We start from the raw sequence: 11988 nt of genomic DNA, 5'->3' as shown, positions 1-11988 counted from the left end.
TTTATTTTTGTGTGTTAGAGTAAAAAAATAATTCAGTATGCCTGTTTGAGGTGTGTATGTGTATGGAAAGTTCCACGTAGAGATTCTACAATCTTACAATGATGTGTGAAGTCAGTGTGTTATAAACCTAGCATATCCTTATGTGTTCCCTCCACTCTTCTTCCTCTCCTTCCTTCACCTGCTTGCCCGTTTGACAGTATTGTGGTGAATAACTCTCATTCCTATCACCTTCCTCCCCTTCCCTTGTCCTCCTCTTCCGATCCGTTTTACTACTCCCCCTTTCCATTCTCCCTTTCCCCGATGTCTCCATCCCTCTACCCCCGACTGCTGAAGGAGACGCTGCGCTCTTTGTCCTTCCCCTCCTCCTCCAGTCTCTCTCCCTCCTCCCTCATCCATCTTCAGACCCTCGGAAACGATGCGCGTCTGAATCTGTTGGTCAATTGTTTTCCCTCTGACACACGGTAGGTGTGTGAGCATGTCTCTCACGGGGATGTGAATTCAGGGTAGTAGGGGCAGCCCGTGCTCTATATGGGAGGAGGGGGACGAGTGTACGTGCGTGTGCCCCGCGTCGTGACGTTAGCGTGTTGTGGGACTCTTGTGCGTGTGCAGAGTGACTGAAAGGCCTAGGGGAGGTGACCGTGTGAAATGGAAGTGATTCCGTCAGATGATGTACGGAACATTGTTTGCCCGAGGAGGGTCTGTGAGTCTGTGATATGACCCTGTATGTGTGTCGGTGTTTGTGTGTCGGGGGGGGGGGGGGGGGGGGGGGGTGCTCATTTCTGAATGCAGATGTGTGCATGCTTATTGCGAGGGCAGGTTGTAATGAGATGCGTCAGAGAGAACTTCCTTGACTGAGCCTGTGGACATCAGAGCGCGCACCACGCTGGGTGGAACATGTGGACGTCTCTGCCTTTGATTCTGTTAGTGAGCATGTGTAAGTAATGAATACGGTTACTAAGGAAACCCGAGCCAGTGTCATGTCTCCTGCCTGTGTGTGTGTGTGTGTGTGTGTGTGAGCGTGTGTGTACGGGCTGCTTAAAGCTGTCTGGCAGGCTGAATAACTATCCATGTAAGACAAGCATGTGAGCAATGGCTACCTATAGTGGCCAGCATGAACACACACACACACAAACAAACATGCACTCTCCCACACGCACACACACGTACAATCACACACACACATGCGTACGGCTGGGGACCGTGAGTGTTCTTATTCCTTTGTGCTACAAAGCTGATGTAGTCACCTAGGGGGTTGCCACAGTGCAGGGAGAGCATGAGGCTGGACACAGAGGATCATAGCTAGACTGCTGCCAGCTGAATAAGCCGGGCTGTCTCAGTGGAAATGTACTGGGGAGGAGAGAACAGCATCAAACATTCTGTCTGCCTTTAAGAGGATACGACTAATAGAGACATGATGGGCTGGGTCCCAATAGGCTTCGCTCCTTCCCTTCACCATCTCCTGTCCTCCTGCTGAAAGTCCTGTCTAGACATGATGGGCTGGGTACTAATATTCTTTGGTAGTTACAAGCCTCTCATCCTTATTTCCTATAGGCTAGTTTCTTGACTGTTTTAGGGCACTTCTTTATGCTGGAGAACTATTACTACACTAGCACTAACACTGTTTCTACGGATGGGATGGGTATAGCTGAAGTGCAGGATTGGACTGCGGGTCAAGAGGTCCCAGATTCAAATTTCTCTGTGTACTGCTTTGGATATACGTGTCAGCTAAATGAATCCATTATCATTATGACATGACTTGTTTACCTCTGTGAGGACTGTAGCACTTATGAATCCGTTACCTTTTGAGTAAGTGGTTGACATTATAGAAACATACTGTGGACACTGTTTTTGTCTTTCAGGCTTCTGCTTCAAATTGTATTCATAACTGATCTATTACGTGTTGCCATGGTAATTAATTCCATAGACATTTTTTATGACGGATGTGCTGCAGGAGCTCCTCAAGTTACTGGCCAACTGTAGAACTGAACGGAGCCCAAACGCTCACTCCCAAGACAATACAGGAGGATCCAGATGTACAGCAGACCTGCTGGAGGCGACCTTCCACCCCCCACTCCCCCCCCCGCCTCCGGCTTCAGGTGAACCAGGTGCAGAGGGAACACTATGCAAACACAGCCAACCGTCAAAACGGCAATTCAAATCCACCATTAACCGTCACAACCTACTAATGGGGGCAAGGAGAGGGGGGGTTTATGGGGAGAGCAGACTGACGTGTGTGTGTGTGTGTGTTTACAAGGTGGATGTGAAGCAGGTGTGTTAAGACTCACAGGAACTGGAATTCTGTTCATCCTTCTGCCACCCCATGTACAATTTTCTAGAAACGCCACTGAACTGAAAGATCAGAAGACATCAGCTTCTACGTAGAACTGACAACTGTTCCTCTTTATTAAACCTATCTCTTCTACACAGCATGTCTCCTTTGTACGTAGGTTCCACAGACTGTCAAACAGCCTTTACTCACCCAAACATTCCTCCCCTTACAAACATTGTTGTACACAGCACATCCTTAAATACTGCTCTGGTACACACTGATTTTCCAGTGGGTGGATTTGAGGTTTATTGTTCTCTCTCTCCTGCAGTAGCTCATGCCAGGGCAGAAGTAATGCCTGCTTTCTCCCAATCTCACTGAGAACTTAAGACTGCAGCAAAACAGCTTCACCCTTCCTCTTGACAACCTGACGCCTGCTAGAGGCTTTGGTCTGGCTGGAAGAGGGCTGGAGCAGGGAGGAGGAGCAGGGAGGAGGAGTAGAGGAACTGCTTTGGAGGAGTTTCGAGAAACAGGCACCCCTCGTGTGTGGGGAAGGGGAGGGGGGAAAGGATGGAGGAGAAGGGAGGGGAGGGGCGGGGCGGGGAGGGGCGGGGAGAGGAAGAGGGGGGACGGGAGGGGGGAGAGGAGGGAGAGGGGGGAGGAGAAGAGGGGGAAGGGGAGGGGGGAGATGAGAGGGGGAAGGGGAGGGGGGAGAGGAGAGGAAGAGAAGAGGGGGAAGGGGAGGGGGAGAGGAGAGGAGAGGAGAGGGGGAAGGGGAGGGGGGAGAGGAGAGGAGAGGAGAGGAGAGGGGGAAGGGGAGGGGGGAGAGGAATAGAAGAGGGGGAAGGGGAGGGGGCAGAGGAGAGGAGAGGGGGAAGGGGAGGGGGGACAGGAGAGGAGAGAGGGAAGGGGAGGAGGGAGAGGAGAGGAGGAGAAGAGGGGGAAGGGGAGGGGGGGAGGAGGAGAAGAGGGGGAAGGGGAGGGGGGAGAGGAGGAGAAGAGGGGGAAGGGGAGGGGGGAGAGGAGGAGAAGAGGGGGAAAGGGAGGATTGTTTGGGAGGTGGTTGAGGAGTTTGTTGACATCCATCGTCCTACGTTCAAAGTGTATTGGATGCTTGATCTCATGATCCACAAAGTGGTCTCAGGAGTAAGAAGACAGGTCAGCTAGAAGGTGTGTTCACCTGATCCTAAAGGTTGGTCATGCTTTGGTTCCTTCACAGCGTTAACCCGCATTGTTACCTTACCTTGAGAAATGGACACACACGCTTCGTGCTGAGACCCAAACTGTGACATTTTTGTGGCATGTAGAAAACCATAAGTCAGGAAACTGCCGTAAATTAGAAAACATGCATATAATGGACATAATAATGGATACTTTATACCATGAGTGTTACACTGTGTGTATGTATGACAGATTCTCTTATCTCTGCATGTGTCTGTTCTGGAGAGGAGAGATACAACATGGAGGTGAGGCTTCAGCGCTGAGTGCTGCTGTCACTGAGCCCTCATCATTAACTACAGAAGACCCAAGGCCATGCACAAGCTCTCTCTCTCACTCTGTCTCTCTCTCTCTCTAACACACACACACACACACACACAAGTGCGCACACACAGTTTCTCACAGTCTCTCTACCAGCCAACCAACTTAATGAGTGTTAACCCTTGTGTTGCCTTTGGGTCACATGACCCAAAGGTTCATAACGAACCATTGTTGTGTTTACCCAATTTTACCCAATACAAAAATAAATAAAAATAATTTTCTTTTAACCTTCGCAATGTGGGGGGTCTGAGACAGCCCAACGGTTAAAAGAAAATGCTTCACTTTGTTTTTGTATGCGGTAAAGTTGTCGCAATACGACGGTGGGTCACAATGACGGATGGGTCAGAATGCCCCGAAGATAACACAAGGGTTAAAAGAAAAACACGTTCAAGGCTTTAAGACATCCACACACACACACACGTACACACACAGCTCACATGCACACTGGGTTTCAGACACTAATATTCACCTTGGTTCCACACTTTAAGAAAAATACACACACATACATGCACCCCCCCCCCACACACACACACCTTAATGCTTTCCAATGGTTACTCAGACACCTTCTAAAAGCAGCACTAGGATGATTTTTTTTCCCCCTCTCCTTTCTATCTCCCCTCTCTCTCCCTCCCTCCTTCTGTCCTTCTCCCATCCCCCCACTCTATTTCTCACCCCCTCCTCCCTCCATCTCTCACCTCCCCCCCCTATCTCCATGCCAGTCAGAGGCTGACCCCTGGGTGACCCCTGCAGAGTTTCTATTCTCACACCAGCCCAGCAGTCAGCAGGGGACAAGAAATAACTATCTCTCTCTCTCTCTCTCTCTCTCTCTCTCTCTCTCTCTCTCTCTCTCTCTCTCTCTCTCTCTCTCTCTCTCTCTCTCGCTCGCTCGCTCGCTCGCTCGCTCGCTCCCTCCCTCCCTCCCTCCCTCCCTCCCTCCCTTTCTCTCTGTCTCTCTTGCTCCCTCGCTCCCCCCCCTCTCTCTCTCTCTCTCTTCCTTCCTTCCCTTTAATGTTCTCTCACTAATGCAGACACCACACACACACACCACACAGTCTCTAAGCCAGGTGGTGGTGGTTAAGATGTATGTCGTTAAAATGCACAAATACACACATACAAACACACATGACAGATACAAGTGGCGGTAAACAGGGCAATTTTGAAGAGGTGTGGTAAGCAAACCTAATTCAGAATTCCAGACAACTTGAGGTTTCTTAGGTTTGTGTTAAGAGAAGAGATGTGTTCAGCTCACATAGGTGTATGCATTCCCATGTGTGTGTTTATAGAACATGAAGTGCAACAAAAGTGTGTGTGAGCATTCTTTGGTGTGTGTGTGTGGGTGGGGTGGGGGGGGGGGGTGTACCAGAGACAGAGAGTAATATGCCAGTAATTGGACATGAAGCAGTGCAGAAAATGACAAAGGGAAGAGTTTCCCAGGGAGAGCTTCAAGAATGATGAGATGAAGGCCATCATGTGGAGGCTAATAAAGGTAGACCAGGGGACTGATGTTCTATGCAATCACACCACACACACACACGCACAAACGTGCACACGCACACACACCCATACGCCCTGGTCGGCCCGAGACAAAAGACACACACCCACATACAGATGTTTAAAAAGACCATCGTCTCAAAGGTGTTGGAGCTGTTTGTCATGCTTTTGTTGGGTCTAACCGTTGCTGTGGACCAGACGGCCGGGTTCAGATTGGAAACGTCCAAAGACCTCATCGCCACAAACCTCTACTCTGTCCGGATGTTCGTCGGAGAGCCCTCCCCAGCTTTGGACAGAGGGGAATGTCCTCCAGGGGAGCATTGTGGAGCACAGCTTGAGCCCCGTCCTCCTGTCAGAGAGGGAGGGATGGCAGGAAGCAAGGGAAGAGGAAAGATAGGAGAGAGAAGGTGAAATATTGATGAGCACTGAGGCGCACAGAAATAGGGCTGGCCTGCATGCTTGATGAGGGTCAGGAGACAACTACGCACACCAACGGTCTGAAACGGTCTGAATCATGAACAACAGGCCTGTCAGAGCCCGACAACACAAGCGCGTATGTACAGTACATCTGCAAACACATAGTCCAGAGTGAGGCTATCCTCACTCTGGACTACATACACATGCTGCACAAGCATGCACGCACACGCACGCATGCACGTACGCACACACACAAACACAGCCTGACAATGCCGTTCTTTCGTCTTTTCCCATCTAGTCATCTAACAGCAGGCCGTGCTCCGAGAAGATCAGGCGGCCGTCACACGCAGATCTCTCTCATTTTCTTATTCCCACTCTCTTTGCACCAGTCACACCCTCTCTCTCTAACCATCTCTCCCTCCCGTGTTGCCTCCCTCCCTCTCTTTGTATCCTCTCTCTCGCTGTTGTAACAAGCAGATTTCTTAATTAACCACCACCTTTAGGGTCGAACATCATCACTAGAGGGAAAATACAATCAGATCAACAATGATTTTGTTTTTTGTATTTTTGGAATGACGAATTCTCTATATATTTTTTTGCTTTCTTTAAAAAAAAAGAATGCCCACGGTGGTCTATTCTATTTGTCAGTTAATTCATGTGTCCGTTCTGTCGAGGTCTCGGTAGGTTTCCATTGTGCAGGCTTCTGGTCTGTACTGACAGGAACCACTCAGCAGAGAGTATGTGTGCCACAGATAAAGCCTTGCTCCAAACCCATGGGCTTGGCCAAAAGTGGTTGTTTTATTGTGGGCAGACATACACACACACACATGTTTACACACTGGTGTCCACACATGTATGTAACCCCCCCCCCCTCACACACACACACACACACACACACACACACACACACACACACACACACACACACACACACACACACATCAGTCACACAGTACCTAACAAGAGAGTTGATTGCTTGGTTGAGTGACTGATTGGGTCTGGCTATTATCTGTCTTGGAGGAAGGAGGGATGAAGCCGATGAAGGGAGAAAAACAAAAACATCAACCTGTCTGGAGAGAGCAATTAACAGCATGATTAACTCCTGACCAGGCCTCTGCTGTACCACAGGCTGGGGCGCTGCCGCCATGCTTAAGCAACGCCACCTCAACATTACAGCAACGTCTAGACAACCCCTTGTTTTGGCTGGTAAATCATATGAATGCACACATGAAATGCCTGTTGGAACGAATACAAACACACACACATACGCACTCATGCACACACAGAAGGGCAAAATATTTTTGGTCTGTAGAAATGTGCACACACACACACATATGCATCCGCACAGATTGGTGAAATAACATTTGCCTATTCAGTTTTCCTCCAGGGATTCAAAGACTGGTTTCCACAGCAACCAGTTGCCGTCCATTATGGTTCCCTTACATTGCTTGGAGAATGTGTGTGTGCGTGTGAGAGATAGAGAGGGAGGGAAAGAGAGAGAAAGAGAGAGAGGGAGAGAGAAAAGGAGAGAGAGGGGGAGGAAGAGAGAAAGAGAGAAAACGAGAGAGAGAGAGGAGGGAGAGAGAGGCAGGTATAAAGGGGAGGCTGGGAGCACAGAATGGAGCGACTTCACTGTGACGAAGTACCAGGAATACTCCATGTCTGTCACACCCATCCTGGTGTTGACCTCTCCTGGAGCTTGTCTTGGGGAGAGCCAGTGAGGGGATGAGAGGGGATGAGGGGTTTCAGCCTGCCCTACAGCATGTTCACCATGTGCACTGTGGAAGGGGTGAGCGGGAGGACATCACACTGGGAGAAGCAGCTTCTGTCGACAGCAACAAGTCATCCACAAAGTCCTAAAGAGGACGTCGAAGAGACACACACATACAGGCATGCTCACACACACCTCTGCTCTTCCTCATATATACACAGCATGACTCCGGAGATGTGTTATGGATTAATGCTCAATCTCATTATCCCTTTCTCTCATTCTCTCTCTCTCTCTCTTTCTTGCTCTCTCTCCCCACCTCTCTCTCTCTCTCACATCCTTTCACATCCCTCTGTTCTCTCCTCAACACAACAGTAACACAGAGGACAACGGTGCTGATAGTATCGTATGTGAGGATTATCAAAACAATGTGTTCGGTCAAACCGGAAGTGCACACACACACACACACACACACACACACCCAAGAGGCATGGTATGCACATCCACAGACAACGACTCACAGAAATGCACATAAAGAATGTACAAACAAATGTGCACGCACACATACTTTAACATGCAAAGACACCCACGTACGGCTATGTGGACCACATCGGGTCTGGTTCCAGGGATGCAGACCAATAGACTAGATGTACTGGCACAGAGGAACACACACACACATGCACACACACACAAATATATCGCATTTGCACACTCTGTCAGACAGCTACCTAGCAGGATCACTATTTGTGCCCTGGGATAAAGGTTACATTGTTTCAAAGGGTGTAGGTTTAGCTTGGTCATAGGGAGCACTCGGGTTCAGTGGCGCGTCGCAGCAGCAGTAACCTTGCTGGATAAGAACGCCGCAAGAGGCTGGAGGCCTGCGTGGAGCTGCACACAGCCATAAATCATACAGACAGGACTTCACGGCCACATCCCGACAGGAGAGGGAGGGGGTGGGGTGGGGGGGGGTGGGGTGGGGGGGGGGTGGGGTGGAGAGGGGTCTAGAGGGGGGAAGGGGGACCGAAAGGGACAGAAAAGATCTGCGTGAAAGTGGACTCATTTGTGCCTCCATGCCGTTTTGGATAGAGTCTGTTATCACACGAGGGCAGTGTGCATCGGTGTTGTGCGGTGAGCGCTGAGGTTCTGTTTTCCCCCAATGTGTTGCTGTGAAAATATGCATTGAGATGGAACATTTCATTAGCCTTCCTACCTGTGACCTTAACAAGGGGTTTGAACAAAGCTGTGCCTAACTATGAAGATGAGAAAAATATGCTAATTGTTAGATGGCTTCCGAAGGAAACATTAGTGTAAGCACAGTAGCTTCTTTTTAACCACCCCCTCTCTGTTTGGCATCCGAAGTAAACATCTCACTTTAAGTACAGTCCCTTCGTTTTCATCCACCCCCTCTCTCTGTCTCTCTTCCTCAACACTCTAACTTCAAAGTGTTTCCTCTGAGTAGGATGAGTATAATTACATGTGGTCAGGCGGTGGGAGAGGGAGTGATTGGTAAATGGCAAGGTAGCCAATCTCTTCCGCGTTCCTGACAAAATGTCAAACCATTCCTCCCTCTGCTCGCTGCTCCATGGCGTCGAGGCGGTGATGACGGGGTTCTGAGGGGTGATGGCAGAGCTGTGGATCGGGGGGTTCTGAGGGGTGATTGCAGAGCTTTGGGGTTCCAAAAGTTGAGAAGAGACCGAGACCAATCAGGTTGGTTGGAGCGAGTGATTACGTACCAACAGGGAGAGACCAGTAGGGAAAACATGCTGTGGCCCACATGTTACAACAGTAAACCCCACTTAATGATTCACATTAACACACAGCGAAGCCATTAGAAATGGTGTTTGTCTCCCGTTTTAATCAGCCATCGATTCTGAGCACATCCCTTTTGCCAGGAGTACGGCTGGAAAAAGGGGGGTTGGGGGTGGGCCTGTCTAAAGAGAGAGGAAGGAACAAGCAGTTACTACATTTACATTTAGTCATTTAGCAGACGCTGTTATCCAGAGCAACTTACAATATGTACAGGGACATTCCCCCCGAGGCAAGTAGGGTGAAGTGCCTTGCCCAAGGACACAACGTCATTTGGCAGAGCCGGGAATCGAACCGGTAACCTTCAGATTACTAGCCCGACTCCCTAACCGCTCAGCCACCTGACTCCAGTTACTAGGGCTAGCATGTGTGTGTGAGTGTGCGTGTGTGCGTGTGTTTTTTGAGGGGTATTTTGAGGGGTTGTCCTGCTCTACTTCAGTCACCAGTTTAATGGAAGAGAGGAAGCATGCTGACCTACCTAGACACCTCTCCCACCCACCCACCCTCCCTCCTTCCCTCTCCTCCCTCCTCCTCGTCTTCGCCTCCCCTCACTTCCCCTCTCCTCGCCTCCCCCCTCTCCTCTCCTCCCCCCTCTCCTCTCATCTCATCTTCTCACCCCACACGCTTCTGCCTTATACCTGTCAATGGCCCCTCTTCTTTCTCGCTATGCTGTCTGCTCTTTCCTCCAGAGTTAACACATGTTGCTTCCAACACCAGAAAGGTTCTGATCTAGTTTGGTTAAGAACTGTATGTTAATGTTTTACTTCTCCTCAACTCGACCCACTGAGCTCTGCATTGAAACCGTCAAATCAAATAAAATCAAATGTATTTGTATAGCCCTTTTTACACGCAAGCATGTCACAGAGGGCTTCACATACGCCCATAGAACTGCCCCTCAACCAACCTAAACCCTCAAGGATTGAAACCGTCGCCACACAGACGAACCAGACTGCCCCCAGACGGGCGGAGTCGACTGCATCGACGTCACCGTGCCGGCCAGACATTGCGTAGGCCTTCCTTCAGCAACGCTCATGGGGAAATGTCAGCCATTCTTGCGACAAGCGTGTGGTCTTCGGCTGATGACAGCCGACGTGATTAGTCATGCTGTTCCCTCAACTTTGAGAACACACTTTGCGGGACACGCGCTCTTCATATCGACGCATACCCTCGCCGGATAGACTTCACACGTGACACGCGTGCACACGCGCACTCACGCGCACTCACGCGCCCCCACACTGCAAAGAGCCCTCTCACCTATAGAAAGCAGCAGGAAATGTCGCCGCGCTCTTCGTTCTGTTGTCACTTCATGTCAACAGTGATCTTTCTAAAGACCTGCACTTAGCCTCTTCCCAGGCTCATCACCGCAAGACGCTCTTATGCAAATCACATGTTAATGACAGATAAGTGCACGGATGGAGAAGGTACAGACATTATTTGTTTGTCAAACACAAGCATAGATCATTAGGCTCCGAGATATATCGAGCACCCGCCTCTAGGGCCAGACAGAGGCAGGCCAACGTTACCCCCTTGGGGTAAAATACTGTCCTTCAACAATATGCATAAACACAAACATTTTACATATTTACTACATTTTCAGCTTCCCATGTGTGCTACAAACCGAGTACTTACATACATTCTATAAGCCGGGAGCTATTACACACACCATTTGTGGGTATTGTGGCTGGCTATTGCCATGGCATCCGCTGGCAAATTGAAAGAAAGCTTTTATATTAGGGTGTTTATCTCTGTGCCAATCACACACAGAAAGGACGGCAGGGTGGAATTAGGGACTAAATTGACTATTAGCCAACACACAAACCAACAACATTTCTGGGTATTTTCTAACTAGGAAGTAGCAGCCTATTGCTTTTGCCTGATATAATGTGTTTGTACATCACAATAGTGAACGTTTTATCTAATCGCATCGAGTGTGTCCAGCTTTTAGAGATATGAGTGGTGTTTGCTGTTGCTTGTTTGCTTGTTTGCTGTTGCTTGCTTTCATTCTCGCACTTTCCAGGATCACGTCGTTTAATTGTAATTTGTTTAACCCTTGTGCTGCCTATGGGTCACATGACCCAAAGGTTCATAACGAACCATCGTTGTGTTTACCCAATTTTACCCAATACAAAAACAAATACAAATAATTGTCTTTTAACCTTCGCAATGTGGGGGGTCTGAGACAGCCCAACGGTTAAAAGAAAATGCTTCACTTTGTTTTTGTATGCGGTAAAGTTGTCACAATACGACGGTGGGTCACAATGACTGATAGGTCAGAATGACCCGAAGATAACACAAGGGTTAACTACACGCTCTTCTGGTTCTACCCTTTGGCACTTATTTGCTATTCACAATGTATGCTTCATGTTTTGGCTACCTGTTTATGATCATTGACCTATGCACCTTTTGTAAAGTTCTTTTTTGTAAGTCGCTTTGGATAAAAGCGTCTGCTAAATGAATACATGTAAATGTAATGTAATGTTTGGAAGAAAACCATAGATATCAATTAAACGGTTATTATGTGAAAGAGGGAAATTAATGCGGGTTCAATTACAACACAATTTATTTATTCACATCTGAATCCATGTAAAGAAAAGCTCATTTTTCTAGTTAAATATTTATGAATTTGAGTTGCGGAGATGGGTGCATTTTTTTGCACCTCCTTTTACAAGCCAATCAGTAGCAGATAACTCCCCCTGATGATTGCGCCCCCTTGTGAACCCTGGTCATTGCAGCTACCAATCACAAGGAGCCACTCTGGTGG

The sequence above is a fragment of the Osmerus eperlanus genome, chromosome 8 (assembly GCF_963692335.1).
Source record: "Osmerus eperlanus chromosome 8, fOsmEpe2.1, whole genome shotgun sequence".
NCBI classification, from domain to species: Eukaryota; Metazoa; Chordata; class Actinopteri; order Osmeriformes; family Osmeridae; genus Osmerus; species Osmerus eperlanus.
The sequence above is the reverse complement of the archived record's forward strand: the minus strand, read 5'-3'. Positions refer to the sequence as shown.